The sequence below is a fragment of the Dermochelys coriacea genome, chromosome 3 (assembly GCF_009764565.3).
Source record: "Dermochelys coriacea isolate rDerCor1 chromosome 3, rDerCor1.pri.v4, whole genome shotgun sequence".
Lineage (NCBI taxonomy): Eukaryota > Metazoa > Chordata > Testudines > Dermochelyidae > Dermochelys > Dermochelys coriacea.
Window position 1 is genome coordinate 113,766,735 of NC_050070.1, and position 23,625 is coordinate 113,790,359.

A 23,625-nucleotide genomic window follows, 5' to 3' on the forward strand; every position below is an offset into this window, starting at 1 on the left:
ATCATTTGTTTCCCAAACATGACCCCCCTTCCCTGTTAGTGAAAAAGTTACAAGGAGTCCAAGATAATGTTTAGCATCAGGTGACCAGACCACCTGATCTAGTAGTGTCACAGTTACATCCCACGATATCTCCCAGGAGGGAGGGAGATTACGATCTTCACAGTCCTGTTGTTCCTTCCAAATGACCCATCAAATCTGATGGGCTCTCATCTGGTGGGTATCTTCCCAGTACATACCCAGTTGTAATTGTTACACAGTCCATATTCCTAACTTTAGATACAGAAATGATACATACAAATTGAATAATCACATTCAGTAAATCAACCTTTCCAATGATATCTTACATGAGCCATCTTGCATAAAGTACATCTCAGCTGTGTCATATCCATATCATAAGCATATTTTCATAAAGAATATAGAGTGTAATGTCACAAGTCGTATGGGTAAATTTTACTTCTGAGCAGAGCTGAGCACAAGATCGATTCACCACTGAAGTCCCATTTAAGCCTGTGAATTAAAACAAGTTTTATTTCATAGAACTTGGGCTGGACTTCTGCCTAGAGGTGACTCTCACCCAAACGAAGAGGTTAGTGTGAATGTCTAAAGGCAATTTACTGAGGAATCATTCCACTGCTAGGTGAAAGAGAAATAGGTGGAGAAATAATTCAATTTGAAAGTGTTCCCTAAGCATGCAAGAGAATCTCTTCTGAGTTGAAGAGAGGCTTCTGAGTAGACAGAGTTGTACTTCCCAGCCAAGTGAATGCGTTTTGTTGGCTTTCCCTCAGTAGGGGCCGGTATGTGAAATGGGCATTCAAGGTTGAAATGGCACCTGTGAGATAATTTGTGAAAATTGCATGACTATGCCCCTACATGAGAGAATACATAAAAATTCATAAAATACAAGAAGCAAATCTCAATATTTATTAGCCTTCTCTTTGTGTAACAGAGATGTTAACTCATTGTCTCATTTAAATGCAATATACTCAATATATGGAAGAAATAATGGGCAGTAAATTTCAGTAACTTAATTCTATGTCTTTCCCATGGCAAAGTTGGTGCACAGGGTGGAAGCCAGTCTCTTTCATTCCTCTTTGTAATCTGCTCCTGCTTCTGTTTGCTCTAGGGCATTGAGATCAACTGTTTTACCCTCTGTTAAGTGTTCTTCTTAACGTCTCTCTTGGGTGCTCTTGTTTCCTCACACCAGTCGGTTTACACTTGGCAGCTTCATGTAGAAGCATGTGTATTGATATCTGGAGTACATGCCCCAGATATGTCCAATACTTCCTTTTGATTCTGATGGAAGCAAGCTGCTCATTGCTGATTTCTCAGCTCTCTTCTTTGGTGACAAAATCTTTACAAGCTATGCCCCAAATCTTTTGCAAGCATGTATTTTTGAAGGCATCTAGTTTTCCATCTAATGTTTTAGTAGCTCTCCAGCTCTCACAGCCATGTGCTAGCACTGAGATTACATTTGAATTGAAAATTCTCAGTTTTGTTCTGTTGCTGTTTAACTTTAATTTCTATACATGGTTGAGTTTAGTAAATGCTGTGGATGCCTTTCCTACTCTTTACGTCACTTCCTTCTTGAGGTCTCCATTGGCTAATATGAGTGCTCCCCAGGTAGATTAATTGTTCTGCTTTCTTGATATTTTTTTCCCTTCTAATTTGATGCTGCTGATTGCCATGTGTGTTTTGGGGATGTTTGCAACATAGTGCTTCAGAATAAATTTACACATGGCCACACAGATGTGCAGATAGCATGTCTGCTTTGGAGCTTTCCAGCATTCTCCTCTTCTAGTGAGTCTATGAAGGAATAAAACTCTATAAATATTCAAAATTAAGAAATACATAAGACCAGTTGCTCTGTCATAGGCTTAAAAGCATATCTTTAGACCTAGTATATTGGCTTTTTTCTGTAATTTAGGAAAATAAAAAAAATATAGTACTAACATTCAACTGACTCTTTCAAGCTTTCTGCTGTAGTCTCGTCTACACTGGCAAAAATAGAGCCTGTATCTCATCACTTGGTTGTAACTGATGTATATAGACAGGACTGGGGTGTAAACATAGTAGATTCTGGACAACACTAGAGCTTCCATTGTTGCTACCTATATTGGTTGCCAAGGTGGTGAATAATGGGTTCTATTTTTGCTGTGTAAATGCAGCCTCTAAAGATCTACAAACAGAATTTGCAACTAAATTTCCCTAGAGATTGGGGTACTTGGAGCCCAGCACTAGATTAGATATATTTGAAATGTTTTTAACACCATATCAACTTAAATCAACTTCCTGTTTTAGGATTTTATTACAAAACCTATATGCAGACCAAGGTTTTTAAACACGTTTTAGAGTGAACCTGGGCTGAATTATGATATTGCATTTAAATCATGAAAATTTATGGTTTTGCTAAAAAAAAAACCCAGGTGAAACTATAGTTTTGGTTTTTTTGTTCTGAGATTTTGGGTTTATTGATGTAGACCCACACATCCTGAAATGACAGAAAATATTTGTGTGATCTCTACCTGAAATGCCCAGTTTTGTACCAATGAGACAGAGACTACAGTTGGCTGTAGGACTACAGAGATAACAGATAATGCCACTTTTTTCCCTCCAGGCCTTTCAACAGACTTCAGAGAATTACAGCATTAGGCTCTGTCTCACTAGGAGAAAAAAAAATAAGTTAAATAAAACAAAATCAAAATTGATGCAGTTCTCTCTGCAATAGATGCCGTCTCTAATGAACTATCAGAGACACATTCTGGTGTAGAATGGTGTGTATCAGACCTAGAAGATACTCTCCACACAATGGATTATAACACAAATGGCACCAGAGGAGCAGTTTCAAACTGCCTTGAAGAAAATCAATGATCTAGAAAACTAGAGCTGAAGCAATGATGTTAAGAACTGTAAAAGTTCCTGCAGGAATTGAGGGCTCTGACCCTGTGAGGTTTTTAAACTAAATGGTTACTTAGTTTATTGGATTTACTCAGAAAAAATAGTTTAAATGAAGCTGGATGGAGAAAATATTCTCTATTATATCGAAGACTGAAAAATAGTGAGAGCTTTAACTAGGTCTGGGAGCTTAGGAGAGAGCTCTTTCCTACACAATTGGAAAGAGGACTTCTGCTATGATGTTTACAGAACACTTCCAGCTGATGGTCTCTAGGCAGGTGGGTAGCTGAGAACACTGCTGATTGGCTTGTTTCCATTAACAAAAAAACAAACAAACAAAAATACTCTATATTTACTAATTGCGCACACAGCTAGTCTTAAAGTATGCCTGTATTACTGATAAGTAGAGCTGTGCAGGAAACAGAATTTCCATTGAACAGGCTATTCCAATAGTTCAATTGTTTTCATTCTAAAATAGGATGAAAGATCAAAAATTTTCACAGAAGAAGTTAAAAAAATGCATTTGGAAATGCAGAAGTGAAAGACGTTGATATTTTGGATTGAAACAAAACATTGTTTAGAACTTCTCCATTGAAAAATTTTAGTGAAATCCACCAAAAATTCAATTTTGAGCAAACTCATATTTTTTCTGGGAAAATTCTGAGTCAAAAAATGTCAATGAGTTCTATTGATTATATATTTTACAGCACCTCACATAATGGGGTCATGCATATAGGCACTATCTATAGGCATATAGATTTAATGATTGCTTTGACCACATATTAGTTTCAAGGGTAGGGGTTTTTGGAGCAGTGGAAAGTTAGCAAAACACAGAAAAGTGAAAGCCAGGTACAGAGATATATAAATAGACCCACAGAGTTGCAATGCCTAAATTGGCCATGACACAGGAAATCTGTTATTTACTCCATTATCTTTCCAAGTACTGAAGTTAAGCTTGTAGTCCTATCTCTGGTGGGAGTCTGGCAGAGAATTTATTTAAACTCTTGGAATATCTTGGGGGCAACATTGGTCCTGGAAGCTGAAAGCAGGTGAGCTGAAAGGCTCTATTTCCATGAAGGGATAGCAGACAGAGTTCGTGCTCCAAGAAATGTGCCAGAGGGGCCAAGGGAGGAACCAGTGCTGCAGCCTGCTGAGATCCAGGGAAACACAAAACACCTGGGGACACAGAGAATTGGATTTCCCTCACACCACTCTGGTCGGGAGCCATCAGGGGGAGCCCAAACCTGTCTATGACACAGTGTAGTACAAATATAGAATAATAAACAACAACAACTCCTCTGGGGTCAGAGAGAGACCAGGAGGCAAAAAACTATCAGAAATATTTCTGTTTTCAAGATTTGAAACAGGTCAACATTAATCCATGATGAATTACAGAAACATTAAATGTGCATCCCATTGAATACAAAACGAGAAATCAATATAAATATTAAATCAGGAAATGTTAGGAAACAATAATTAGTCAGATTGTTATAAAAAAGCATTGCCTCAAATCTGTTCTGATATTGCAGCTGCATTTCTTTCATTATCCAGGAGAAACTTAAGAGCTTTACAGGCAGAAGGATCAAAGTTACTGTACTTTGTGAAGGTTGGACAATACTTTCCCAGCCTCTTAGCAGCCCAGTCTGTTGGCTTGCGCTATTAGGTACCTAAATTTATCTCTTATTGTACAGCCTAAAAGGGAGTTGTGCGAGTACATCAATGTGAAAAATATACTGCGCTCTCTCCCTCTTTTGCGCTCTAAATTTAAAAAAGTTTCTAAAAAGAATGACATTCAGATGGATAATGAGAATATCCAAAGATACAATAGTAAAGATAAAAAATGGAAGGAATATATAAACAGTCATGTTTCATGGCATAAGCCAGCTTCTAAGTAACAGGGGCTAGGAAGAAACTTTCCCAACAAGCTTTTTTTTCCCCCTCAAATTGCTTACTATAGGGTTTCTTGCAGCTCTCTCTGAAGTATGTGGTACTAGCCACTGTCAAACAGGCTACTGGACCAGTGGTCTGACCTGCTATTGACATACATCTAAATAACTTTAGATTTGAGAACTTTTCACAAACTCACATTACATACATGACCAAGTACAATAAAAAAATTGTAACATGAACTAATATTTGATAGTTTAGATTGATAGAGTACAAAGTCTACACAAAACAGCTTTCTGTAGTCAGAAATGAAGGAAATAAAGATATGATTAGCCTGTTCTAATCAAAAAGGGGACCCATTTTGCTCAGCACGTGTTTAGAAGGCAAAAATCATTTGGTCATCTAATGAATGGGATTGGTTTTAGTTTTAAATTTAAGTGACTCTAGTCCTGGAAAGTTGCCATCTTGATAAAAAGTGATGTTTGCTGTGATTCTCTCAGTGTATAAATTATTGGTTTAAGAATAGATTCTATTTATCAATGTTAAATTTTAAAGGGAGCTTGGACAATCATTTGCAGTTTCTCAGGTAGCTCTCTCACCAACAGTAAACTCAGAAATGCCAATACAGGTGAAAGGTAAGTATTGTTTTAAATTTAATTATTTTAAAAAAAAAAAATGGTGTGTGTTTTATTCATGGCGACAAATACTTGTTACCCATATCACCCTTAGGCAGAACAAAACAGATAATTAAATTGTCATTCGTTTATCCTGTGTGAACTAGCATCATATGTAAGGTTAATATTGTGTCACGGTTAATTTTCGTAAACAAATTCACGGAAGCCTGCGACCTGTCTGACTTTTACTAAAAATAAGGGGCAGGGGGAGGGCTGATGACTGAAGCCCAAACCCCTTGTGGGGGGGGGGGGGGAATTAGAGCCAGAGCCCCACTGCAGGAGGGGGAAGTGGGGATCCAGCACCTGCTGCCACCATGGCTGACAACTCCAGGGCCCTTGCCACAAGCCTGGCAGCTCAGAGCTCTGGGGTCTCTACTGCCTGCAACGGCTGAGAGTGCCAGGGCCCCACCACCACCCTCGGCGGCTCAGAGCTCTAGGGCGCCTGCTGGTTGATAGCTCCAGCCTTGCTGCCCTGGGTTGAGCAGAAGCAGAAAGTGACACTGGTGTCTCTGAAAGCCACAGAATCCGTGACCTCCATGACAAAAATTTATCCTTAATCATAAGTAATTTTGACACTGGTGTCTCTGAAAGCCACAGAATCCGTGACCTCCATGACAAAAATCTTATCCTTAATCATAAGTAATTTTGGCAGTAATGCATCCGATGAAGTGAGCTGTAGCTCACGAAAGCTTATGCTCTAATAAATTTGTTAGTCTCTAAGGTGCCACAAGTACTCCTTTTCTTTTGGCAGTAATGTAGGGGAATACTAACAAAGATTATATCTTCTTTTTAATGGCTTTTATTTGTTTAGTAATGTCAGTGTTTGTTATTGAAGTCCTGCCTCTTTCCATCATATGTACCTTTGATGGTGATTAAGACCAATTAGACAAGAGATGGTTTTATAAGCTCTTTTTGTGTTTTCTAGCTTTTGGTGTTTGTTTGTAGGCCAGCCACAACTTGATTTAAGTCTATCAAGACACACATGGTTCTGAAAGCTTGTTTAATTTTAAAAGGAAAGCAAGTTCTCCAGACAACAGTAATGTACAATGGCCTGACTGGTTCACAAAACAGTTGATATAAGGATTTTGCTTGCATGTAACAATATTGATTATGCAATTCATTATAAATATTTTAAACTAAATTTCATGTTTTTGAATAATGTATGCATTCTTAGCCTCAAAATTTATAATACGGTGTTATTTCTGTATGCTCCCATTTAGCAAAGCAGCTAAGCATATGCTTAATCCTGTTGATTTCAATGATAATTAAGCACATGCTCTAAATCAAGCCTGTGCTCACATGTTTTGCTGAATAGGGATAGACTGCTGAACTGGGGACCTAATTTTGAAGACTCCACCCTCTGTGTTTAAAATGTATGGATTCAGATCCCACTTTAAGAATTGAGTTTATACTGGATGAAGACAATGATAATGCTCAGGAGATTTTTTTTTAAAAAAACCCAAAATCATTGTGTTTTCCAGAAATGCCAGTCTTTTAACCTTTCCTTAAAAAGTAAATTGACATTTTAAAGAGTATCCAGGATTAAAGACTTATTCCAAAATCTTGAGTCCAACATCATTGGTACCTAAAATTGTGTTCTTAAAACCATATTTACATGTTTCTGTTCATGGAGTGCCCACCACTTGATGAAACTGGGCTCCTCTGCCTTTCTCTGGTAACATTCCAGCTTATTAAATGTCCAGTGCTGTTCTTAAACGCACAATGGCTGACATGTTGGCCATTTGTATTTGGCATGAGTATGAAAGGAAGTGAATAGCTATTTAAAACCAATACCCATTGAAATGCCGTTTGAGAATATCCAAATAAATGCTGAACTAGTGTGAGCTCTTATTTACCTAAAAGAAAAATAAGACTTTGATCTTTAGTAAGTCAGGTGCTTCCTGGGACAATATGAAGGTATTACTAAATGTAATTTAATGTTCTGGAACAAGGATAGAAAGATGTGGAGATACAGATTTTAAGGAAATTGTTTATGATCTTAAACTTAATTACAGAAAAGATCATGATGAGGATACATAAAAGGCTTGAAAGGTAGCCAACGCATTTCCCAAAGAACATTAAAAAAAGTTGTTGTTTACTAACTACAGACTATGTAGATGTAGAGTTGAGGCAAAAAAAAAAAGATACTTACAAACAAAGATCTCAATCCTGTAAACCATCTGTATGAAGCTCATTCAGGATCAGGGCCAGACTTAAAGTAGTATTCAAACTTAGTTTTCAAAAAACAAAAACCTACAAACACACACAAAAGTTCACTTTTTCCTAATGCAGACTGCAAACCTTCAGAGATGCTACCCCAAATCATATCAGTTCAGTAGCTTTCCTAAATTAAAAATACATCCAAACTAGAGCCCTGATCCCACAAGTAAATGAGTAACTTTGACTGATGTGAGCAATTCTTCTGTCTTTGTGTGTCAATGCTTGGAAGATGGGGACCTACATTTAAAGCCATTTCACATGAAAATTAAAAATTACAACTAGGAAAAAAAAGTCAGTGACAGCAGCAATACCTATCCTATAATTAGATGGGGTGAGGATTATCTTCTTAAGCTTGTAGTTGAAAGCTGGGTTCAATGTGACAGAAAAAAGTATTACACATTTCTGTAATCCTGCACCTTCAGACAAGAAGTGTGGCAGCCAAGGACGCAAATGAAAAGACTTATTAGGTGGAATGTTTGTGGTTATTCATTTTCATCCCATTATTTTGGCTATAACCTCCCTGAAAATATTGTTAATTTCTGACAATCTTGCTCTTTTGTGTGGTTTCATGGGAGAAGGGATTCAGTAGACCTGTCTGCAAAGACAGATCTACCAAGGGAGGGATCATGCTCACAATAGTAATTCCAACTATTTTAAAAAGTAAAGCTGAGCTGAATTTAAGGCAACTAATTTCTAGTCAGATAAAATTAGTCAATTTTGGATCCAGCTATGCAACCAAATTTAAAACAAGAATCAAACAGTATGTGTCATTAATATGAACATATATAATTCTTTTTTCAAAAGAACTGTGTGTTGAGTTTCTTTTGTGATTAAATATTCATCTTTGAAAGAGCTATAAAATGATTGAGTAGCATGGGTAAGTGGCTGTTTGGTCCTTTCTCTGCTGGCAAACTCAAGTTGTGTTATAACCTTGTAAGAGTATTACAGTGTTATATCACAAGCTCCCGACATGGCTAATTTGTAGGTTGAGATACGCACCAATAAAAAATTGTTAATGTCTTGTGGTTTTCAGTTTGCTAAGGCATCACCTGTTCATGACCACAAGCATTTGGGCAGTTAATTACATTATGAAGGTTACCTGACTGGATAATAATTTACAGAAACCAGCATTCATTTAACACAACAAAAATCTGTGTTATTTTTAAACCAGCAACAACTAATGGGTTTCCCCTGTTATGTTATATAACATATGAACCATTTGCATTCCTCATGTAAGTGTGATAGTAGACATTGTTAAAATCTTTATTTAAATTTAATTTTTTAGAATGTTGTGATTATATTTTCTCTTTGGAAATGCACATTTTGTGTTGGCAATTTATATTAAATAACAGTTCTTTGCCATTATAAATGGGAAAAATAATTAATGCAATGTTAAGAGTGCACAACTGTACACTCAGTAATTAGCATGGGCCAAAATTGTCATTGATCATCATAGCATAGCAACAACTCACCCCTGCACGGCACTTCCTGCTGGTCACCCTGAGAATTAGCTCACCGAGCCCAGAGCACCCTCTGCAGGCTGATGTCTCACCCTCCACTAGCCCCCATGTCCCTCCCAGACCTCAGTGCCCCTCTGCACCAGGGTTCTGCCCTCCATAGTAACCCCACAGTTCTGGGTCTCCCCACCCTGGAGAACCCTCAACCCTCTATCCCCACCTCACCTCAGTCTATGGCTACTGCCAGTCACCATCTAGCCCCCACTCACTGGGGCAGACTGCAGCGTACAAGCCAGTCATCATTGGCAGGGGGGGTTGAACCAGCTGCCTTTGCTTACCCTTGGGCTGCCCCTTTGCAACCTTAGTACCTACTTGGCCTTTGGCAAGGCCACAGCCTGGGGCTTTTCCAGGCAGGAGCTCCCCAGCACTGCTCTACTCAGGAACCTTGCTCAGTTCTCAGGCAGCCAGACCCTTCTCCCTCTATAGCTAAAGAGAGACTCTCACCTAGCACCTGCCTAGCAGTCCCTTTATAGGGCCAGCTGTAGCCTGATTGGGGCATGGCCCCAGCTGAGGCTGCTTCCCCAATCAGCCTAGGAATTGGCTCCCCGTGGCAGCCTTTTTCCCTGGCTGCTTTAAGCCCTTTCAGGGCTGGAGCGGATAACCACCCCACTACAATCATGCATCCTTAACTCTGCCCCCTTGTGCATTTGCCTTATCATTATTATTATTACGTATTCATTATTTGTATTACCCTGTAGCAATAGTCTTTATTTACCTCATCCCAAACTTTTTTTTATCAAATAATAAATTATAACATCTTTCTTGTAACTTTAATCATATTGCATGGTAAGACTGCATGATGTAGATTGCATGATAGTTTTCTCGAGCATCTATATTTCTAGTGGATCATTATTAAAATGAAAATAGTGTATCTTCATGGACTTTGACTGCCGACATGGTAAGTTCTTTCCTCTCTTAAGTAATATGAGGTGGAAAGGAAGTAAAGATAGGAGAGAACAAGTGATTCCAGAAGATATGCTAGCACAAAGGTGTCAAACAACTAGCCAACAGGCCCTATTGATATATTTGTGTGATCTGCATGGCATGTTCAGATTCTGCAGAATCTAAGATTTTTAAGTACATTTTTAAACCCTAGGCCTGGTCTACACTACGCAGTTAGGTCAACGTAAGCTGTGGAACTATCTTCACTGAAATACAGCTCCTGTGAACATAAGTGCCTCTCTATGCCAATTTAGTAACACCACCTCCGCGAGCAGTGTAGAGTCACGGTCGATGTAATTAGGTCGACACAGTATTATCAGTGTAGACACTCCATAAACCATCCTAAAATGCTAACACTCCCACTGACAATACAATTGATAAGGTGCTACTTGTGAGGACACACACCACTGACATAAGGAGCCCAGTGTGCACACACACAAGCAGTTTAATAAATAGAGAGGCTGTATGCTGACGTAAGATAGGTGGACAAGATTAGTATGTGTAGTTCTAAATATATTCTTTGGTCCACAGAACATAATTAAAAATATAACTCTGCCTTCTCCAAAAATGGATTTGGCCTCTCTGCACAAGTCATTTTGTGGGAGAGCTTGTTTTAAGTTGTCTTATGTAGAATAATGTGATAAACTGGGTATTCAATTTAACCCAGTACATAAGCAGAAGCAAAAGGAGCTAGAGAGGCATAACAGGCTACCAGCAGAGGCCAAAATATCTACTGTGCTTGTTCTATTTTTGTGGGAATAGGAGTACTTGTGGCACTTTAGAGACTAACAAATTTATTTGAGCATAAGCTTTCATGAGCTACAGCTCACATCCGATGAAGTGAGCTGTAGCTCACGAAAGCTTATGCTCAAATAAATTTGTTCGTCTCTAAGGTGCCACAAGTACTCCTTTTCTTTTTGCGAATACAGACTAACACGGCTGCTACTCTGAAACCTGTTATTGTGGGAATGTATTCATTATATTTTAGGCAATGCAGAAAACACTGTGGTTCCTAGAACTTACAGGCTGTGCAACAGACAGTGGTGCTTTGGACTGGCACATGAGAAAGGTGTTAAAGCAACTTCCAGAGATAATAGTGCTGCAGCGAACTGATTCAAAAATACCCCAGTGAGCCTTTCCCAGCCTCCCAGTGCTTATGGAAACAAAGGAAATGTGCTGACAGCAGTTTGTTCACCTACAATCTGTAGATCGTTGTTAAATGGGGAAACATTTTGAGAAGTTTCATAAGTCATTGTTATGGATACCAATACATCACTAAAACCTGAGTCTATTTCTTTTAAGCTTCTTTAGCAATCTTACTGGGTATTATTTGGAAAAAGAGCTTCCTTTTGTGAAAGAATGATAAGTGGTAATGTTTATGTTTTCTATCAGTGAGGGGCTGGCTTTTTGAGTCCTTCTTCTCCATTCCAGTTTGTCTTAAAGCAGTTCCTCAAAAACCCCTCAGCTATTCAAATCCTTTTGTATGATAGCCATCCATCTGGTTTTGGGTCTTCCAACCCTTCTATCACTCAACACTTCTAAATTTAATACCCTGTTTCCTGTGTAAATGTAGCATGTTGTGAGTTTTGCTTCCAAGCTTGAAGGTCGGGATCATAATGGTATCAGGGTTATTGGTTATGGGGGAGCCTGCTACCAAGCAGACTTATGTGGATAGAATACTCTCTGTGTGTTACTTATTTGTTTAACAGTTAAGTGACTCACTCTTTTTTTCAGCAATAAATTGTTCATCAATAGACTTGCTGTTGTGGGGTAACATGGATTATACCATGTATGTAGCTAAATATAGTTAGAAATTATAAATTAGAGTTCTCTGGTAATGCAATCTGACTGACTGAATTGGAGAAAGACTGCTATCTGGATCAGGCTGCTGGAAATGATACCACATATTAGTCATGAGATCTGAATATCATCCAGGAGTGTGATGCTTAAATTTCCCAAACAAGCAACTGGAAATAGAGGGCAAAGATACTATTTTCCACTTACTAAAATGCTACAAATGTATTGGTTCTTGAAGTGCTGCTCTAGACCTGAAGTGATTTTTGGGAAGCATCTTGCAATATTGTACTTACAATGTCCAGAAATTGTGATACCACCCACCACAACCTCCCTCAAAAATGTTAGAACAAACTGCCTCTTAAGCACTTCTGCAGACATTGGAGTGAGCAGTAAAACACTTGAACTCTGATCCATGCATGGTAGTGCATTGAGCTGTTGACTGTATGCCACCAGGTCATCCCAAACCAACAATGTTCAAGAATCAAGGGTGGGCTAGTAAATCACACAATGAATGAAAACCCCAACATAGGAGGGGAAAGGTGAAGGATTTCAAAAATCTCTTGAAGAGCAAAGGATGTGGGAGTATGGAAAGATTTAGAAGAAGTTATTAGTACAGATTTTTATACTTTGCTTATCACTCTCCAGTAATAAAAATATAGTCAATGACTCACTTTGCCTATTTTACTGAACCTAAAATGCAACTGTTACTTAGAAGTGTCTGTAGTATGTTTAGCTGCTGACATGTCTGCGTTCCATAACCCAATTAGCTTTATATACCCTGCTTGTTTTTTTAACTAATTTACACATGCCAAGGCTAGATCCTAAATGATCTCTACTAGGTCCAGGACGTTGAATTAAAAGGTATTTTCGCTATCCTTGCCTTGGAAAAGTCTATTTATAAGAGTCCATCCACATTTTCTTTCTTTTGTATTATATTTGTCAGGCATTCTGGCACCAGTTTGTGCAGGCTGAAAATAAAGTGTGAGATTTCCATTCCACAGGTGACAATTAGTGTGATGTTGGGAAAGTGCCCAACTTGTCAGTGACTGTTAGTACATAGCAGAAGGCTGCAATCAGAGTTTTGCATATCAAATTATGGAATCATTGTTATTAATAGGTTTTTTTGTGACTCAAACATTTAGGGAAAATATTAATTTTCATTTACCTCTGGTTTGGTATAAACATATTTCTTCCTTCACATTTGTGTCTTCCTATTCCTGTGAGAGTTTCAAAGTGGTATCTTTTAACTGGCTGTACTAGAATCTATTTTTAAATTAGTGGCCTTGCACTTGTGCCAGTAGAGTTGATTTTTTTTATTGAACAAACATCAAAATAAGTGGTATTGATCCTCTTTGACAGGGGTATAGAAGGAACACTAGAATTTCATATTTTACTCAATAAATAATGAAGAGGAGTTTGGACTTTTTTTTAGTTGAGTAGCATTTTTATTTATTTAAAATATTTACGAGATAAAACGTTTCCTCACCTATGCTCTTTTGAAACTCCACTAAGCATCTGTCTGCATCTTTTGGTGCCTAAATACATTTAAAAATCAGGCTCCTGACTTCAAGGAACTAGAGAGTAAACACCAACTCAGTTCACTTACCTAGCCATTGGATTGCAGTGGATTCAGTCACTATCTACTTGGGATGATGGCTAACATATGAAAGGATAAGTATCCTTTTATCAATCTCTTGAACCATTTAGGATCTTGTTTTGTTTTATTTTAATTATTCAGTGCTGTAGTGATAAATGTAAAAATAATATCATTTATATTTGGGTCTAAATAACATGACTGCATCTGGTTAATAATTTACTATCTACTGCCTAAAAATCACTTTTTGAAAGCATTTCTTAGAAATAAATATTTATGGAATTTTTAACAATGATTTTATTGTCCCCTATAGATCACAAATGCCATGAGGCCTGTCCTTAAATCTGGAAGACTTTGTTTTACATATTATAAATGCATGCAAGGAAAAGAGTTTATAAAGAGCATTTTGCAATCTGAAATGATGTGACAGCAAATTTGCAAACAGCGATCATCATAGAATCATAGGACTGGAAGGGATCTCAAGAGGTCTTCTAGTCCAGTCCCCTGCACTCCAGGCAGGACTGAGTATTGTCTGAACCATCCATGACAGGTGTTTGTCTAACCTGGCCCTAAAAAACCTCAGACGATGGAGATTCCACAACCTCCCTAGCCAATTTATTCAGTGTTTCACTACCCTGACAGTTAGGAAGCTTTTCCTAATATCCAGCCTAAACCACCCTTCCTGTAATTTAAGCCAGTTGCTTCTTGTCCTATCCTCAGAGGTTAAAGAGAAAAATTTTTCTCCATCTCCCTTGTAACAACTTTTCTGTACTTGAAAACTGTTATCATGCCCCTCTCAGTCTTCTCTTTTCCAGACTAAACAAACCCAATTTTTTCAATCTTTCTTCATAGGTCATGTTTTTTAGACCTTTAATCATTTTTGTTGCTCTTCTCTAGACTTTCTCCAATTTGTCCACATCTTTCCTGAAATGTGGCACCCAGAACTGGACACAATACTCCAGTTGAGGCCTAATCAGTGCAGAGTAGAGTGGAAGAATGACTTCTTGTGTCTTGCTGACAACACTCCTGCTAATACATCCCAGAATGATGTTCTCTTTTTCTGCAACAGTGTTACACTGTTCACTCCTATTTAGTTTGTGGTCCACTAGTACCCCCAGATCCTTTCTGCAGTACTCCTTCCTAGGCAGTCATTTCCCATTTTGGATGTGTGCAACTGATTGTTCCTTCGTCAGTGGAGTACTTTGCATTTGTCAGGTTTCAGAGTAGCAGCCGTGTTAGTCTGTATTCGCAAAAAGAAAAGGAGTACTTGTGGCACCTTAGAGACTAACAAATTTATTAGAGCATAAGCTTTCGTGAGCTACAGCTCACTTCATCGGATGCATTTGGTGGAAAAAACAGAGGAGAGATTTATATACACACACAGAGAACATGAAACAATGGGTTTATCATACACACTGTAAGGAGAGTGATCACTTAAGATAAGCCATCACCAGCAGCAGGGGGGGGAAAGGAGGAAAACCTTTCATGGTGACAAGCAAGGTAGGCTAATTCCAGCAGTTAACAAGAATATCAGAGGAACAGTGGGGGGTGGGGTGGGGGGGAGAAATACCATGGGGGAATAGTTTTACTTTGTGTAATGACTCATCCATTCCCAGTCTCTATTCAAGCCTAAGTTAATTGTATCCAGTTTGCAAATTAATTCCAATTCAGCAGTCTCTCGTTGGAGTCTGTTTTTGAAGCTTTTTTGTTGAAGGATAGCCACTCTTAGGTCTGTAATCGAGTGACCAGAGAGATTGAAGTGTTCTCCAACTGGTTTTTGAATGTTATAATTCTTGACGTCTGGTTTGTGTCCATTCATTCTTTTACGTAGAGACTGTCCAGTTTGGCCAATGTACATGGCAGAGGGGCATTGCTGGCACATGATGGCATATATCACATAGGTAGATGCACAGGTGAACAAGCCTCTGATAGTGTGGCTGATGTGATTAGGCCCTCTGATGGTGTCCCCTGAATAGATATGTGGACAGAATTGGCAACGGGCTTTGTTGCAAGGATAGGTTCCTGGGTTAGTGGTTCTGTTGTGTGGTGTGTGGTTGCTGGTGAGTATTTGCTTCAGATTGGGGGGCTGTCTGTAAGCAAGTACTGACCTGTCTCCCAAGATCTGTGAGAGTGATGGGTCATCCTTCAGGATAGGTTGTAGATCCTTGATGATGCGTTGGAGAGGTTTTAGTTGGGGGCTGAAGGTGATGGCTAGTGGCGTTCTGTTCTTTTCTTTGTTGGGCCTGTCCTGTAGTAGGTGACTTCTGGGTACTCTTCTGGCTCTGTCAATCTGTTTCTTCACTTCAGCAGGTGGGTATTGTAGTTGTAGGAATGCATGATAGAGATCTTGTAGGTGTTTGTCTCTGTCTGAGGGGTTGGAGCAAATGCGGTTATATCGTAGAGCTTGGCTATAGACAATGGATCGAGTGGTATGATCTGGATGAAAGCTAGAGGCATGCAGGTAGGAATAGCGGTCAGTAGGTTTCCGATATAGGGTGGTGTTTATGTGACCATCGCTTATTAGCACCGTAGTGTCCAGGAAGTGGATCTGTTGTGTGGATTGGTCCAGGCTGAGGTTGATGGTGGGATGGAAATTGTTGAAATCATGGTGGAATTCCTCAAGAGCTTCTTTTCCATGGGTCCAGATGATGAAGATGTCATCAATGTAGCGCAAGTAGAGTAGGGGCATTAGGGGACGAGAGCTGAGGAAGCGTTGTTCTAAGTCAGCCATAAAAATGTTGGCATACTGTGGGGCCATGCGGGTACCCATCGCAGTGCCGCTGATTTGAAGGTATACATTGTCCCCAAATGTGAAATAGTTATGGGTGAGGACAAAGTCACAAAGTTCAGCCACCAGGTTAGCTGTGACAGTATCGGGGATACTGTTCCTGACGGCTTGTAGTCCATCTTTGTGTGGAATGTTGGTGTAGAGGGCTTGTACATCCATAGTGGCTAGGATGGTGTTTTCAGGAAGATCACCAATGGACTGTAGTTTCCTCAGGAAGTCAGTGGTGTCTCGAAGATAGCTGGGAGTGCTGGTAACGAAGGGCCTGAGGAGGGAGTCTACATAGCCAGACAATCCTGCTGTCAGGGTGCCAATGCCTGAGATGATGGGGCGTCCAGGATTTCCAGGTTTATGGATCTTGGGTAGCAGATAGAATACCCCAGGTCGGGGCTCCAGGGGTGTGTCTGTGCGGATTTGTTCTTGTGCTTTTTCAGGGAGTTTCTTGAGCAAATGCTGTAGTTTCTTTTGGTAACTCTCAGTGGGATCAGAGGGTAATGGCTTGTAGAAAAATTTCAACCTATTTAGTTCAGATCATTTCTCCAGTTTGTCCAGATCATTTTGAATTTTAATTCTGTCCTCCAAAGAATAAAGGGTAGAATAAATGGTCAGTTTTCAGAATGGAGAGAGGTAGATAGTGGTGTTCCCCAGGGATCTGTACTGGGCTCAGTACTATTTACATATTCATCAATGATCTAGAAAAAGGGATAAACAGTGAGGTGGCAAAATTTGCAGATGATACAAAACTACTCAAGATAGTTAAGTCCCTGGCAGACTGTGAAGACCTACAAAAGGATCTCACGAAACTGGGTGACTGGGCAACAAAATGGCAGATGAAATTTAATGTTAATAAATGCAAAGTAATGCACATTGGAAAACATAATCCTAACGATACATATAAAATGATGGGGTCTAAATTAGCTGTTACCACTCAAAAAAGAGATCTTGGAGCCATTGTGAATAGTTCTCTGAAATCATCCACTCAATGTGTAGCGGCTGTCAAAAAAGCAAACAGAATGTTGGGAACATCAAGGAAGGGATAGATAATAAGACAGAAAATATCATACTGCCTCTATATAAATCCATCGTACACCCACACCTTGAACGCTGCATGCAGATGTGGTTGCCCCATCTCAAAAAAGATATATTGGAATTGGAAAAGGTTCAGAAAAGGGCAACAAAAATTATTAGGGGTATAGAACAGCTTCCGTATGAGGAGAGATTAATAAGACTGGGACTTTTCAGCTTGGAAAAGAGGCGACTAAGGGGGGATACGATAGAGGTCTATAAAATCATGAGTGGTATAGAGAAAGTAAATAAGGAAGTGTTATTTACTCCTTCTTATAATACAAGAACAAGGAGCCACCAAATGAAATTAATAGGTAGAAAGTTTAAAACAAACACAAGAAAGTATTTTTTCATGCAACGCACTGTCAACCTCTGGAACTCCTTGCCAGAGGGTGTTGTAAAGGCCAATACTATAATGGGGTCCAAAAGGGAACTAGATAGATTCATGGAAGATAAGTCCATCAATGGCTGTTAGCCAGGATAGGCAGGAATGGTGTCCCTAGCCTCTGTTTGCCAGAAGGGATTGGGTGACAGGGAATGGATCACTTGATGATAACCTGTCTGTTCATTCCCTTCGGGGCACCTGCCATTGGCCACTGTCAGAGGACTGAATACTGGGCTTGATGGACTTTTGGTCTGACCCAGTATGGCCATTCTTATGTTCTTATGTTCACTTGCAACCCCTCCCAACTTGGTATCGTCTGTGAACTTTATAAGTGTACTCTCTATGGCATTATCTAAATCATTGATGAAGATATTGAACAGACCTAGAACTTATCCCTGTGGGACTCCACCCGATGTGCCCTTCCAGCTTGACTGTGAACCACTGATAACTACTCTCTGGGAATGGGTTTCCAACCAGTTATGCACCCACCTTGTTGTATCCCAACTAGTTTTTATTCCCTAATAATACATACCTTTTGTATTGTACTATTCATCAATAGCTCTTAGAGCAATGGGAAAGTAAATATAGTTATCCCTTCTTATACAGATGAGGAAACTGAGGCACAGAGAAGGGACATGATTGACAATGGTCACACAGTAGAGTGTATAATAACCTCCTTCCCAGTCCATTGTCCTAGCCACTGAACCACACTGCCTCCCCAGACTAACTATACTCTTATTTTCTTCATACATTCATACAGAATGGCATATAATTCAATGTGGTTACTTTGTCATGAAAAGTTGTATGAAACAAAGGACATAAATGGAGGGAAGGACTTCATTAATTTTTTTTAGAAGTCTAAATTCAGAAAGTGCTACCACTTCTTGCTCATTCTTCCTCTATCCCTAGGCTAGTCAGATGTGGTTGCTGGAATCCCCCAGAGAGGAATTGCTATTTCACTGAATTCTCTGCATATCTACAAGAATGCTGCCTAAACCGTCTTTCTCCAGCTCAAATCAGTGAATGAGAGTGGATTTGGAGTCCTGTGGGAAAATTTCACCAGATGCTGACGGGCCAGATTAAAACTAGAGAAAGTGACAAATTCATAAAAAGAAAAGGAGTACTTGTGGCACCTTAGAGACTAACAAATTTATTAGAGCATAAGCTTTCGTGAGCTACAGCTCACTTGAGCTGTAGTTCACGAAAGCTTATGCTCTAATAAATTTGTTAGTCTCTAAGGTGCCACAAGTACTCCTTTTCTTTTTGCGAATACAGACTAACACGGCTGCTACTCTGAAACCTGACAAATTCATGATTCCAGCTTCTGTAAACAACTACACTCAAAGCAATTTAATCTGCAACTGAAATCATTATGCACGGCACACATGGACTAGACGCCAAACAGTGACTTCTGCTGTCAGACTGCTAGACAGACAGACAAACATGCAGAGTTTGAAGAGAGCAGCTCTGCCTAGGATGGAAAGAGAAAAGGGGAGGATATTAATGACAGAGTACCATTACCTGTCATACCTGGATACCTGTGAAGCATACTGCGATCAAGATAAGCAGCCAACTCTCATGTTCTCAATCGCTGCCATCCTTCAGCTTGATGAGTTCTGGGAAAGCTCTGGGTATTTGTTCTGAAGTGAGTCAGTTAAATGCAATAATTATATTCCTTCAAGAAGTGAAAGTGACATGTTCAACACTGATGTGATTTTTTCCTCCTCCTTGATCATAACAAAAGATTTGGGCTGATTTCTTATTCAGAGACAATCTGAGGAGGAAGAACAAGGAATACTAGCCGGATGTCTTGGCTGACCTTCAGAAGAATTATTGTTTCTCTCACTTGTTTTTTCTTCATTATAAGGGGAGCTACAAAAGCTTTCTATTTAAAAACAGGTACATAAATGAGCGGTCTACTATAGAGATATACTGTAATTGATTCAGGACAATAGTGTCCTTAATCCTACAGCTGCTTTTGTTGTCTTGCCCTTTTGTATGCATGAATGGGAAAATTACTATTACTACCCATTCATGTCAGAAAAATATTCAACAAATATTTGCCAAGCAACATGTGTGTGTTTGGAATATGGCTTGAAGTGTGTGTGTGTGTGTGTTGCACTTTTTTCCCCTTAATATTCAACATTGTCAAGCTACAAGGATGCAACTTAATTAACACTGGCATTTTAATACAGTTTTTGGCAGTAGCTGTATGCAAATAATGTATTTCAGCTAAATTGTATTTTAGTGATTTTAGGTTCAAAGCATTTTTTCCAAGAAATATAATTCCTAAGCAAATCAAGTCTTGCTGATTTAAAAAAAATGCTTTCTAAGACACTATGATGTAAGTCAAGGGTACAGGGGATAAACTTACTGTCACCTTTATGCAAATGTCTGTCACCCAGCACAAGGCTCTCAGATTAAAATTGATATGCCAGTGGGCTGAGACAGTAATGCCTTCCAAATAATCAGTGGTGAACACAATTGACAGACCACAACTGTTTGCTAAAATGAGATCATCATTCTTGCAAAACACAGTGCATTTATATCATTGGAGAAAATGTATATCAGTTTCACTGTAGATGTTTTTGAAAGCTTCTAGATGTAAATGAAGAATTAGTCTCTTAAAGACAAGTTTCCCTGAAGAGTTTGCCCTGCTTGTCATTATACATTAGTGCAGAGGTCAGAGGAAAAACTAGGATATATAAAATATTTCTTATATGCTTAAGAACACTTTTGTCAATAAAGCCTAGGAATCAAAAGTCTTGAGGGGGGGAAGCAAAACCAAGCTGTAATATTAGTGCTGAGTGAATAATTTACTTTGATGAATTTAGCCTGTTTATCAACTCATCAAATGTCCACAAACAGATTGTAATCCCTGAAAATATACTTGTTATTCCAAATCATTTAGTAATTTTGTTTGTTGTTTTATTTTTTACTCTCTAGATTGCAAACAGTTTGTGAGTATTTGATACTTGGGGCTTGTCTACACAGGACACTCAGGAAAATTAATCCAAATTAACTAAAGGAATTAAAAGTGGCTAGTTAAATGTCACTAAAACCAGTTTTCAGAGTAGCAGCCGTGTTAGTCTGTATTCGCAAAAAGAAAAGGAGTACTTGTGGCACCTTAGAGACTAACAAATTTATTAGAGCATAAGCTTTCATGAGCTACAGCTCACTTTATCGGATGCACTTGGTGGAAAAAAAACCAAAAAATCTAAAACCAGTGTAGACATTCTGGCTCAGAATTCACTGTCCCTATGTAGAGAAGCCCTTGATCTTCAAAATGCAGTCTGTTTTGGGTAGTTATCATTGGCATATAAATTACATAATATTGTTTCTGTCCCCTGATTGGATGAAGGTAATTACTTTATGATCAGCTCCTGCAATGATTTAACCCCATGAAAAAGTGTTAGAGATTTTCTTCACGTATATATATAAAGTTTCAAAAATAGTCATAACCAGCAAGAAATGCATAAAATAAATGTGTGATCTGTGCTCCATGAGAAATCTGTGTCCAGCACTGAGTTTGTCTACAGTTGGAGTTGCAGGGGAGGGGGATGATTCCCAGCTTGAGGAGACATGCCCACACTAGTTCTTATCAAGCTAGGGGACTAAAAATAGAACATAGCTGCAGCAGCATGAGTGACAGGAGAGGCTATGTGTCCCAAGTATGTGCCTAGGCCCTTGGACTGGTTTGTTCTTCTGGTGACTAACCCCTCCTACCACTCATGCTTCCACAGCTCCAGTCACACCCACAGCTCCAAGTATAGACATACCCACTGTCTTCTATTCCTTGCCTGCCTTGGTCTGTTGTTTCTTTTGTAGTGTTTGCCATTTAACTTATATTTAAAAACTAATAATAATTGTAAATTTCTTGAGGCATGGACTTGGTGTATCTGTATGCCTGGACAGCACTATAACATTTGTATGTCACAATATAAATAATGTATTTGTGCCATATTATTTGCTAACATGCCTGCAGAAAAGATATTGTTCTCCCCATAATGATTGGATGAGGGTTCATACCTCGTAGAGGGAAATATTTCCTGTAGTAGTAATACGTAAATGTTATCACATTTTCTTAAATTAAGTATTGAAAACTGATTCATTAAATGAAATTGCTGTTCCAACTTAGTAAAGTTGCAACATACATGCAGTCTATGGATTACTGAGTGGGAACATAATTTGTGATAGTATTCTAATGGGTAGTGCATAGGTTATCTTAACAGCTATAATAAAAAACATAAAGATGCATAATCTTTTTAAAGTCTTCTCAGATAGAAAGAAAATATTATGATTTTCTAAAAATAGTAAATCAAGAATATAAATAACCTTCCAGTTGAAAAAAAAATTAAATGGCATTACTGTTAGTTCCTGCCATTTGAAACTATTTATGTGTGGAACAACTAAACGGAAGACTGCTTCTGTCAGGAGTGTGTATACTCTTGCATTTTCTTTTCCATAAATCCATTTGTTAGCCACCACCAGAGGTGCTTCTGGATAGACTATGTGCCAGGTTTTAAAAATCGTTGCATTTAGTTGTTATAGGCTCAGCAAAACTTAAAAAAAAAGTGACAAGGAAAAAGGAGAACCATAACTATACCATATATATATATGTATATATATACTGACTGGGTCAGGCCAAATGGCTATAGGAGAGTAATAGAAGGCAGATATATTAGCCCCATGCTAAGTAGGTCCCTTTTCCCTGGGTAAGGTAACAGGGAAGGTTCCAGAACAAACAGGAACCTTCTGGAGACAATTAAGACAGGCTGATTAGAACACCTGCAGCCAATCAAGAAGCTGCTAGAATCAATTAAGGAAGGCTAATCAGGGCACCTGGGTTTTAAAAAGGAGCTCACTTCTGTTTGTGGTGCGTGTGTGAGAAGCTGGGAGCAAGAGGCACTAGGAGCTGAGAGTGAGAACGCGGACTGTTGGAGGACTGAGGTGTACAAGCATTATCAGACACCAGTAGGAAGGTCCTGTGGTGAGGATAAAGAAGGTGTTGGGAGGAGGCCATGGGGAAGTAGCCCAGGGAGTTGTAGCTGTTCCACAGCTGTTCCAAGAGGCACTCTAGACAGCTGCATTACACAGGGCCCTGGGCTGGAACCCCGAGTAGAGGGCAGGCCCGGGTTCCCCCCCAAATCCTCCCAACTCCTGGTCAGACACAGGAGGAGTTGACCTGGACTGTGGGTTCAGAAAAACGGCCAAACTGAGGGCTGCTGTGAAGCTCCAGGGCAAGCAAATCCGCCAATAAGCGCAAGACCCACCTAGGTAGAGCAGGAACTTTGTCGCTGTATATATCTATCTATCTATCTATCTATCTGCATGTGTCTGTGTATATATATATATATATATATATATATATATATATATATATATATATATATATATAACCAGAATAACTGTCACATCTCAGTAGTGAGATGTTGCCTCAGTCTAGCTGGCAACTGGTATCAAGCGGAGTGCCCCAGGGGTCGGTCCTGAGGCCGGTTTTGTTCAACATCTTTATTAATGATCTGGATGATGGGATGAATTGCACCCTCAGCAAGTCCTCAGATGACACTAAGATGTGGGGAGAGTTAGATACGCTGGAGGGTAGGGATAGGGTCCAGAGTGACATAGACAAATTGGAGGATTGGGCCAAAAGAAATCTAATGAGGTTCAACAAGGTTCAGCAGTCCTGCACTTAGGAAGGAAGAATCCCATGCATGGCTACAGGCTGTGGACCAAGTGGCTAGGCAGCAGTTCTGCAGAAAAGGACCTGGGGATTACAGTGGACGAGAAGCTGGATATGAGTCAGCAATGTGCCCTTGTTGCCAAGAAGGCCAACAGCATATTGGGCTGTATTAGTAGGAGCATTG

General features: G+C 39.2%; 1 protein-coding gene and 1 long non-coding RNA gene across 3 annotated transcripts in view; one reads left to right on the plus strand and one right to left on the minus strand.

The window, feature by feature from the left end:
• SASH1 (SAM and SH3 domain containing 1) overlaps window positions 1-23,625 on the plus strand; it is an 866,583-nt gene that overhangs the window by 572,771 nt on the left and 270,187 nt on the right. The window lies entirely within an intron of this gene.
• LOC119853087 lies at window positions 754-9,695 on the minus strand. The gene is made up of 3 exons (XR_005291941.2): window positions 9,469-9,695; window positions 7,606-7,706; window positions 754-1,803 (listed from the first exon to the last, which is right to left on the minus strand). It is a non-coding gene; the product is annotated as an uncharacterized LOC119853087 (long non-coding RNA).